The sequence below is a fragment of the Balaenoptera borealis genome (assembly GCF_965194805.1).
Source record: "Balaenoptera borealis genome assembly, contig: HAP1_SCAFFOLD_774, whole genome shotgun sequence".
Classification (NCBI taxonomy): Eukaryota; Metazoa; Chordata; class Mammalia; order Artiodactyla; family Balaenopteridae; genus Balaenoptera; species Balaenoptera borealis.
In genome coordinates this window covers 106,954-118,533 of record NW_028123427.1, presented here as the reverse complement: position 1 = coordinate 118,533, position 11,580 = coordinate 106,954, and the positions used below count along the sequence as shown (strand labels likewise).

Sequence of the window (11,580 nt, the reverse complement as noted above, 5' to 3'; positions counted from 1 at the left end):
CAGACCTAGTGAAACAAGAGGGAAGGGGGCAGGGCACAACCTTTAAAAGAATGACATAGACACGACATAAATGGTTAGAACCAGCTAGGTCCAAGATGGCAGACGAGACTTCCACTAGACCTTGAGCCTCAGTATACGCTTACTGTAGCACATCAGCACGCTAAATGACACACCCACAGGCGCCATGACAGTTCCAAGGCCGACCATAAATGTCAAAAAGTGGGCAGTGGCCCAACTCCTGGAAATCCCTACCCCTTCCCCAAAATAGCTGGAATACTCCTCCCACTCATTAGCCTATGAAATTACCAACCCCTACAAAAACTAACAACCCCATACTCTAGGGCCATTTTTGCCTCTGAGGTGGCCCACACTCTGTCTGTAGAGTGTGTTTCTCTCTAAATAAATCCACTTCTTACCCATCACTTTGTCTCTCACTGAATTCTTTCTGCGATGAGACATCAAGAACCTGAGCTTCATTAAGTCCTGAGACCAGGTGTGTGATCTCAGTTAAAAGACCGTGGGTTCAAGTTCCAATCTGGGTTTTGGCTGAGTTCAAGTCCCAATCTGGGGTTTAGCTGAGTTCAAGTCCCAATCTGAGATGCACGGTTTCACTAGCAGAAGCTCAGAAAACTGGTAAGTTACCCTTTTGTAAGAGAGATTTACATTTATAAGGGAAATCTCCATTTGTAGGGGTGTCTCCCTCTCAGTGCCTGGAGGAGAAGGATGACTAAATCTCTAGAAACTCTTATCAATGGAGAAGGCAACGACTCGAATTTGCATAACAACCTTACTCTTGTTTACTGTGCTTTTCCTGGTCACCTCCCATAACTGGCCACCCACCCATCCCCCCAGCAACATCCTTTGTCTTTAGAAGAAGATGATATTTAAAGTGGTGTCTTGGGCTATTTTGGGGAGTTACTCAGTTTTGCTGGGTCTCTCCTCTGTATACACATTATTATTATTTTTAATATTTATTTATTTATTTGGCTGCACCCAGTCTTAGTTGCAGCACGCAGGATCTTCATTGCCGCGTGCAAGATCTTCGTTGCGGCATGCGGGATCTTTACTTGTGGCACGCGGGCTTTTAGTTGCAGCACACAGGATCTAGATCCCTGACCAGGGATCAAACCCGGGCCCCTTGCATTGGGAGTGCAGAGTCTTAACCACTGCACCACAAGGGAAGTCCCTATACGTGTTATTAAATGTGTTTGTTTTTCTCTTATTAATCTGCTCTTTATGACAGGAGGGTCTCAGCCAAGAACCTAGAAGGGTAGAAGGAAAATTATTTGTCCTCCCCCACAGTCCTCATTGTAGTAGTGATTTTGAGTTTTAAGGTATCTTAGCCAATGTCAGTATTTCATGCCACATCACCAAGAAATTAATACGAACCTGTGTGGATGTGATTGGGCAAAACCATACATGTGGTCGGTGTAGCAAAAGACCAGGAGTGCATTTTTGATAAATCATATCGTACGTACTTATAGGGCAGCAATGGGAGCCAAGACTAAAAAAAGTATCTTGGAATCAGGTAATGAAGTGGGAAATAGCATCAAATGCTGGCAAGTAGCTGGTGTTAAACCACCATGGTATTAATTTGAGCTGTAAAATTTGTTCATGGTTCCCTAAACATATGAAAGGCAATAGAGTGTAGCATTAGTTCATTAGCATTAGAATCAGACAACCCTAGTTTGAATCCTAGAGCTTCTACTCACTACACTGTGAAATCTTACTAGTAATTAATCATACATGGAAGTGACTGAGAAACACATGAATAAATTATCCAATTAAACCCAAACTAAATGTAATTCCAAGTCAGCTTCCCCTCAGCTTGATCCCAGACATGCCCACCTCCATCTCACTGTTGCAGGAAGGGGGATGCCTTCCAGGGCCCAAGAGTGGGCTCTTATCTAACACTTGGAAAGGAATTGTCCGAGGAGACACACGTGCTGACAAAGCAAGAGACTTTTATTGGGAAGGGGTGCCCGGGTGGAGAGCAGGAGGGTAAGGGAACCCAGGAGGACTGCTCTGCCACATGGCTCGCAGTCTCGGGTTTTATGGTGATGGGATTAGTTTCCCAGTTGTCTCTGGCCAATCATTCTGACTCAGGGTCCTTCCTGGTGGCGTGTGCATCGCTCAGCCAAGATGGATCCCAGTGAGAAGGATTCTGGGAGGACATATGGACTGGCGTCTCCTGTCTCCTTTTGACCTTTCCCGAATTCTTCCAGTTGGTGGTGGCTTGTTAATTCCGTGCTCCTTACCAGGACCTCCTGTTTAAGATAACTCATGCAAGTGGTTACTATTGGGCCTGGCCAGAGCGGGCAGTTTCAGTCAGTGGTTCCCCTAACAACTCCCCCCTGAGAGACTTCATACTCAAGATAGTTCTTGGGAGTTGGGGCAGAGGTCTCTTTCTTCTGTAACTATTTCCTGCTGAGAGTGGGCATAGTCCTGCCTAGTAGAGTAGAAGTCTCTCTCCACCTGATCTAAATCGAGGTATTCTGTGCCCGAAACCAGTATTCACCCTCATGGTAACAACAATTTAGCCTGAAACTGTTGAACCCTGTCGGAGATGAAACAGACAGGGGCCAAACAGGAAGTCTAACTGGATGGTCATCACTGGGCCCAGAAAAAGAAGGCAAAATCTGCAGGATGTGTGACTTTCTTCTGATTGGTCGGTGGCAAAGTAACAGGACATTGCTCCAGGAATCTTGCACTCAGCTTGAAGTTACCATCCTCCACCTGGGTGGGGGCCTTAGTTCCTGCAGAAGAACTCAAAGGTATTGCTATGCATACTCCTTAGGAGGAGCCAGAAGCCTGTCCCAAGGCTGTACCACCACTTGACTCCCCTGTTTCTGTATCCCCTCCCTTCTCTGATTAGCAACTGTTTGAATCTGCCCTTTGGAATTCAGGGATGGTCAAGGAGGCTGAATGAAGTCTAAATCCTACAAACAAGAAACAGGGGACACAGAAAGGATTTGTACTCCAGAGCCCCACAGAGTCCTGCTCAGTTTCAATTCAGGGAACTGGATGATGATGGCTCTGGCCACTTCCTGCTAAAATGGGGCATAGTCCTGCCTCAATTTGGAAAATAGACACTGAATCAGAAATATTTCTGAGTTCCGAGTTCTGGATCTGAGTCTTGTATGATTAAAATCTCAATCCCTTGGTCTGCCATTTTAGTGTAACAGACCCAATTAGAAGTAGTTGGAGGAGTGACAACTGGAATTTTAATAGGAAAAATAAATCTCATTTCATTTCAGGAAAGTAAGCCTGAAACCCAATCTGGACCAGCACTTTGGGGAGACTTGTAGCCAGGTAGCCAGTTGTCTACTTTTATCTAAGTAGGTTTTAACTTTTAATGTGGTATTAACACATAGATAACAGGTGCTATTGGTCATCATACATGTCTCTTCTGTTTGTTAATGTATGATCTAAAGCAATTTCATTGTCTAAAAATGTAATAGTTACAAGACGAGACCTTTAAAAAGTAAGGTTGCAGTTACCAGCTGCCAGCTGACATTGTTTTGAGAATGGCTGGTGGCATCCAATTCTGACACAGCTCAGAAAACTCAGGTTCTTAGCAATACAAGGACTTGTCTGAAATCACACCCATAATGTTACCTAGTTATTTCATTGGGTGTCTAAACCATAGCTGCTCCATTTTGACTTTTAATTGTAATATTCCCCTTATAGCCAAAGCAGATGTCACCGTTAATGATGTTAGTGTTTCTCTAAGTATGAGAAGATGCAAGAATTTGGGCTCATAAGATCTTCTCCTGAAAACATCTAAGTAGCTAAAGGCCTGTTCTGCCAGGTTTTCTCAGAGCACAGAGTGCCTCATCCTGATCTACACCCTGAATTCCTTTCAGGGGATGTTGAAGGTCAGTGGCCGCAGTGGCCATTGACTTAACCCTTGCAGAGGCAGATGGCAATTTTCAGTTGGCAGAGCCCCTTCAGGGTCATAAGTTTGACCATGGTTTGTGGGGCATTTCATGACCATTTCGTCCCACGGTGCTAAGAATACCTATTCCCAGGTCTGGCGAAGATTTCACTGATAGGCCACTCAGTGTCCTGCTATTATTGGACTAGGCTTCATTAACAGTGCCACTAGTCTCCAGACCACCCGTCTCACTAGTCTCTTATGGTCCAGGAAAATATTCCCTCTTGTTGCTTCTTCCCGTATCTAGAATTACACCATTAAATCATTGATCTTATATGGAACTATATATCATCATTTTATCATAGGCTCAGTCACACATTTGGTAATGCAAGAAACAACAATTTTGTAAAACAGGCAGTATAAAAAAACAATATAGCTAGCAGATTAGTAAGGTCATAAGCAAGAACATAAGTCAAGAACTTCCATTAGGTGCAGCCCAGTATATCCTAGGTCATCTGACTTAGTCTGTTCTGTACCAATCCTTATCTTTAAGGGAAATTATATATTGGCATTGTCCATAAGGCACCCAGCCCAGTTTCCTAGTGTTACTAGACTGATTATCCTTAGTATGATTTAATTGTTCCCAACATATAGGAGCCTTAATTACCATAGTCTAGTGTTACATAGCTACATAAATCCATCCCATAATTGTGGGAGGTCTTATTCCTTGGCTGAAATTTTGCTTGTTGCTCTGATTGAGCCTGAGTAATAGACGAAAACTCATATTTATAGCCAGGGGGTCAGAGCAGGCATTATTAATTGGCCAGGTGAGGGGATTCCATCTAGTAATATCAGTAGTGACCTGAACATGACTATAATTTTGCTTTTAAAGTAAATTTCCTCAGAGCCAACCAGTTAGAGCCCTGAAGTGGAGAAATTCACCAAGGTAATCCAGAAGTACTAGATACATGTAATTGGCCACAAACCGAACAATTGGATTGATTTTTAAAACTAGCATAGGATCGTGCTCATGATAGGAGAACATTTGATTCATATGCAAGGGTCCAAGAAGTCAAGAAAACATTATAAATGATCGTACGAGTCAGGTTGAGGATCTTGAGCAAGCTGTCTACTTCTGATGTGGTCTTCTTTGCATCCTAGCATGAGTGTAGTTTCTCCTCTGTTTGAGCACTGTTTCAAGGTGATTTTGAGGTAAACCATCCTCTCTACAGGCCAGTCCAGTGCGGGGGCCCTTTGTGAGTGGAAATTAATCCAAGAGTCAATTCCCTTCAGTTTCACCGTGCTTGAGCTAGTTAAAGAGCACCTGATAAGGATCCTTCTGCCCAGGGTAGAGAAAGTCCTTTAAATTATGTCTTTTCCAGCATGCATAATCCCCTGGTTGCAGGTCGTGGGGCATCTGATCTTCATCCAAAGATAGATTATTGAGATAAGCTTCAGAAACAAACTTAGCATGTCCTTCAATTAAACTTTACATTAATATAACATAACAGCAAGGAACTATCTGGGAGGTGAGTCTTAGTAAATACAGACCTCCGTAAACAAAACTGGAATTTAATATTCACTGAAATGTAATTTTTCTCTCTAAAATTACCCTTGTTTTTACAAAATATAACCAAATTAAGACTAGTTTGTTTGCAAAATAACTCTGGTCTTAATAATCTTGGCCTGATGATTTATATAACTATAATTGATCATATAGGCATTTTGCTTGCTGAAACTTTTATAAGGAGTCTCAGACTGGACTTTTAAAAGACCTCTCAGGGCTAGGAAATTCCCACCAAGAGCTTATCACAGATTTTGCCTCATAGATCTAGGTGAATTCCTCCCTTTTCAAGGTTCCCAAAATACCTTGAGATTTCTGTACCTGTTAGTGAGGTAGCCTTCCTAATTTATCTGATAAAGCTGCTGGGAACCTAAGAGTTTTCAATCTCTGGAGGAAGCAGATAGAGAGAAAAGATAAATGTTTCAATTCTGCTGACAAAGGTATAATTTACCAAATTATTGTAAGTCATAATTAGTGTAAGGGGAAGGTTTTCCTTACACCTGGAAAACACAGATTTAAACCAGTAATTTTTCAGATAGAAACCATAAAAATTATAACCATATTCACCAGTTCACTCAGTCCTATGTAATTAATCCTTTTTGTTGACAGCTTTATGAAGCCATCAGGTTTCCCATTAGAATTCTTCAATTTCTTACCCAGTTCAGCATTATGGTCTGAAAGTCAGAAACTTGTATTTATCCAAAAGTCCTTTCTATAAATCTTCTTGAAGAGGAAGCATTTTTGCAAAGGCTTCAGAGTGAAATCATAACTGTCTATAATGACAAAAGACTTAAGAAGGCACGTTTAAATCTGATTACAATGCAATTGACAAAGTAACTTGGTTACTGCTGTGACATACAACACTTTCAGATAATAACTAGAGTTATGACTGATAACATTTTACCAGGACATATCAGATTTTTAGGAACTCCATATAACCTCTAGAATATCTATATTAGTAACATTTACCATACAATATAGCCTAAGAAGGTTTATTACTTATTTGATAATACTTCCCATGTAATTTAACCTACCAAATGAACCTAATTAGTTTAATATCTCTCACTGGGATGTTTCAGGGGCCCTCTGAAGCATCCCAAAGTTAGCTAGAGGTCAAAAGAACTTCATTAGAATTTGATTTAGGAAGTTTTGTCTAAAAATATCAAAAGGGTTTAGAACACTCAATCAGATAGGATCATAGGTCACTGTGAAACAACAGTTATTCACTTAGCCAAAATAACAATAAAAGATTTCAAAGGCAAATGTAGAACAGATCACTTAAAAGGTAAAGAAACTCAAAATCTGTTATCAAAGGCAGTTCAACATCTTAAGAAAACTTGTCCTCTTAACAGAGAGAAAAGCCAAATTCAAGTTTTGTACCAGCTTACCTTTAAAATTCATTTACTTGGGACTTCCCTGGTGGCGCAGTGGTTAAGAATCTGCCTGCCAATGCAGAGGACACAGGTTTGAGCCCTGGTCCGGGAAGATCCCACATGCTGCGGAGCAACTAAGCCCGTGCACCACAGCTACTGAGCCTGTGCTTTAGGGCCTGCGAGCCACAACTACTGAGCCCGCGTGCCACGACTACTGAAGCCCACGTGCCCTAGGGCCTGTGCTCCTCAACAAGAGAAGCCACCGCAATGAGAAACCTGCGCACTGCAACAAAGAGTAGCCCCTGCTCACCGCAACTAGAGAAAGCCCGTGTGCAGCAACGAAGACCCAACGCAGCCAAAAAAAAAAAAAAATTCATTTACTCAATCAAATTTATTTTAAACTCAGTCAGTCCTGACCATGCACAAAACTCTTCTCAGGATCCACTTTCCACAAACCTTTTCATCACTTTCTGTATCCAGCACTTTATTTTTCCATTCAGAAACAGGCAGCCCTAAGTCAAACCTACTTCCTTTTCCCTTAATAAAATGCAACTCCATTCCTCATACCCTCTTTACTGAAAACATACATCCTACTTTCCTATTGTATACTGAAATGTTTTCTTATTATTTCTATTATTTTTTTTTTAGGCACCAAAATTTTTATTAACCCACCTTCTTGCTCTCTTTTAACATTATAAACCAAATTAATCTCTTTTTGACCCAGAGTTGTGATGGGAACATCAAGTTACAATGCACTTTTATGTTTCTCTGGCCCCTCTCAACCTCTGGCTGTCACTTCTCTCGTCCTTTCTTGGCTATCCCTTAACAATATATTCCAACCCCTGTAAAATAGGGACTAAAAGTACCAACCCCATTGTTCTGAGGTTTAAGAGAATGCCAAGCACTAAGCCGGGCTCTCAGGAGCATTCAAACTCCAAAAGTTCCTCCACACCCTTTGACATAGCTCCTTCTCATCTGTCATGGGCTGAGGAACCAATGAACCTGTAAACCAAGAACATGAGTATAAAGTCCATAGGCCAAGTGAGGGCCTGGATGGTAAAGTGCATGGGCTTTGTGAACACCACTGCCAACTTCCAGCCTAAGGAAGGACTGACTAAGTGAGCAGTTCCAAAACCCCTGAGCTCATGGCTCCCTGTGGGTAACTCCCGTGTACCTCCATCGTGACCAGGGCTTGAGGAGGGACTTCTCAATTCCCCCTGCCACACTTGGAACAGTATGAGGGATGCAGCAGAGGCCAAAGACTGAGTGACTAGCCCCAGGGAGTTGATGGGGAACATTATCAAACCAGTCTCAAAGGTGGTGCCATTTGCTCTTGGGGAGGAGAGGTGGGACCCAGGCAAGGACAGCAGCTGGAAGGCAAAGGGCAGGCCTGGTTCTCAGTAGCGGTAGTGATCAGGTTTGAAGGGGCCATCACAGTACATGCCCAAGTACTGGGCCTGCTTCTCAATCAGCTTGGTCAGCTTCACATTCAGCTTGCCCAGGTGGGCTTCAGCCGCTGCTTCATCCAGCTTCTTGGGCAGGAAGTGGACCCCGACAGGATACTTGTCTGGGTGGGTCCACAGCTTAATCTGCGCCAGCACCTGGTTGGTGAAGGAGTTGCTCATCATGAAGCTGGGGTGGCCCATGGAGCAGCCCAGGTTGACCAGCCGGCCCTCGGCCAGAATGATGATGTGGCGCCCGTTCTTCAACAAGTAGCGGTCCACCTGGGGCTTGATGTTCACGTCCACAGTGTTCTCGTTCAGCCACTTGACGTCAATCTCCACGTCAAAGTGTCCGATGTTACACACAATGGCGTCATATCTCATCTGTTCAAAGTGCCGGCTGAGGATGATGTCGATACAGCCCGTGGTGGTGACAAAGATGTTGCCCTCCTGACAGGCCTAATCCATGATGGTCACCTCATAGCCCTCCATGGCAGCCTGAAGCATGTTGATGGGGTCGATCTCTGTGATGATGACGCGGGCCCCGAAGCCCCTCAGGGCCTGGGCACAGCCCTTGCCCACGTTGCCATAGCCCGCTACCACCGCCACCTTGCCCACAATCATCACGTCTGTGGCCCGCTTGATGCCATCTATGAGGGACTCCCGGCAGCCATAGAGGTTGTCAAACTTGCTCTTGGTGACAAGAGTCGTTGACGTTGATGGCAGGCACCTTTAGGATCCCGTTGGCCATCATCTTGTACAGGTTGTGGACCCCCGTTGTGGTCTCTTCAGAGATGCCTCGGATGCCTGACAGGAGCTGTGGGTACTTGGTGTGGATGAGGTTGGTGAGGTCACCACCATCGTCCAGAATCATGTTGAGGGGCCCGTCCTTGAAGTACAGCCTCTGCTCAGCGCACCACAGATACTCCTCGTCTGTATCACCCTTCCAGGCATACACTGGAATGCCAGCCTTGGCAATGGCAGCTGCTGCATGGTCCTGGGTGGAGAAGATATTGCAGCTGGACCACCGCACCTCAGCACCCAGGGCAACGAGGGTCTCAGTGAGGACAGCTGTCTTCACGGTCACGTGCAGGCAGCCGGCAATGCGGGCGCCCTTCAGTGGTTTGGAGGCCGAGTACATCTCCCGCATGCGCATCAGGCCCGGCATCTCATTCTCTGCGAGGTCCAGGGCCTTGCGTCCCCAGGCGGCCAGGCTGATGTCAGTTACTTTGTAAGGCAGCTTGTCCGACATGCCGGCGGCGTTTCCGCACGGAGTGATGGACACGGGCGAAGGGTCCCGAGCCGCGGGCTGGGGACAGGCGCAGGTGGCGGCGCCGGGTAGGGCTATTTCTATTATCTTTAATTACATGTTTAAATTAGAATCCTCTGCTTTTAAAACCTTAATTTCTTGTGAAAACTAAGAAGTAAGCAATTATGAACTGTCTTTTACATTAGCATTCTGTAGATTGGTGAACATAAATACCAGTGATAATTTTTTTTTTTTTTTGGCTGTGTTGGGTCTTCATTGCTGACCAGTGATAATTTCTAAAAACATTTGCTTTCTTATAGAGAACATCTCAGGGTTGCACCAAACATATTCATTAATAGTCCTAAATACCTTTAGTTTCTCTGTTTAGTAATTGATGTCTCAGTATCTTACTTTATTTGGGAAATACCCAGCTATTCAACAAACTTCCATCATTTAACTTAATTTAACACAACTCTAAAATTTCACGTTACCAAATATCTGGAGAGATCATCCCCAAGTAGACATTCCTAAAAGTTCACCCAAAACTCTTATCTCATTTGCATTTTCTTTCCTTAAAAGTTTCTTCACATCAAGTTACTTTCCTTGCTGACAAATTTGTAACAGATATAACAAGATTTTATTTAGCTTATATTAAACCTAGGCACAGTAAAGGTATTACACTTAACGTTGGTGACTCTAAAGACATGTTTATATTAATTAGATCAACAAACTTAAACATTAATACCAGGTATTAATTTAATACTGAATATTTCCCAGTTCACGTGAACCTGAAATTCATTTAGCTTAATTTCTCTCGTATTTAGAATTGTTTGATTTGTAAGCGCTTACTTTTCTTTAAGCCAATTAAATAGAGCTCATTTACAAATTAACCTCAGCAATATTATCCAAAGACAAAGACACATACTGAGACATATATATATCTAGACAGACACAACGAGAGATGTAGCTTCATTTTCTAAACTTAGTCATGAATCAGATATCACAATATAAAATTCACTAGTTTATAAGTAACAGTTGGAATAAGTAAAATTTTTAAAGGCTTCTTCCCGTTTTTCCCTCAGTCTCAGGAATTAGAGATGGTCTAGATAAGTGTTCCTGAGATCCCTGGTCTGAAGGCACAGGGAGAGAAAATCAAGTTCTCCTAGTAGGACTTGTTCCCGCAGGGTCAGAATTCTGAAAAGACGTTTGATCAAGCTTGCTTTTACTAACTGTATATGCAAAAAGAACCAGTTTTGGAACCAGTTTTCAAGAGTTTTACCTAAACCAGCTTTCTCTGGAGTCTAAACAATATGGTGACCACACAATGTTATCCCATTTCACAAGGCAGAATGGCCATCACAAATCATAACACAGAACACAAAGTATAAAACACACACAGGCCCGGCTGTACTAATCAGACACTCCCTTAAATACAAGATTGCAGTCTGTCAGAAAAGCTCCTACAGAGACACAGAACTTCAGATCCAAGTACTAACAGAGTAAAGGGAAATATCTCAGGTCTTCAAAGATTTTGATGGTAGGAAAGGAGGCCAGGTTGAAAGAAAATGGGAAGTAGGGGGGACAAAAGGGGTGGCCTTACGGACGTCTCCTGCCAACTGCAGACACCCAGGCATTACGGGACTTTTCCCTGTGCTTCCAGGAAGGGAGAACAGGAACTCAGCCCTAGCAGAAACCAGAGACCAGAACCAGAATTTGAGTTCTCTGCCCACCGGAGGTGATCAGGCTCCGACCCTCAGATCAGGCTGAGGCCCTTAAGCCAGACTCCTGCGTCCAGGACGGGGACAGAAGAAAAAAGAGTAGGATAGGAGGGGTTGAAAAGAGGAAAGAGAGAGGAAAGGGGAAAGAGGTCAATAACGTCTCTTGTTCCTTACCCGGTCAGGGCACTCTGGCCAGTCGTCCGCGTCAGGAGGAGACCAGGGACAAAAGGGTCCCAGTTGCACCTGCTGGGTCTGGTCCATCACAGGGCGAGCTGGTTCCGGAGTACCCCAAGTGGTGAGAATGTCAGTCGTAGTGAAGAAGAGGCCCCACCAGAGTCGCCATTTGTTGCAGGAAGG

General features: G+C 43.7%; 1 pseudogene across 1 annotated transcript; it reads right to left on the bottom strand.

The window, feature by feature from the left end:
• Positions 1 to 7,430: 7,430 nt before the first annotated feature.
• LOC309621637 (adenosylhomocysteinase pseudogene) lies at positions 7,431 to 11,242 on the bottom strand (annotated as a pseudogene). The gene has a single exon. The product of its transcript is annotated as an adenosylhomocysteinase pseudogene (transcript).
• Between the last annotated feature and the right edge of the window lie 338 nt (positions 11,243 to 11,580).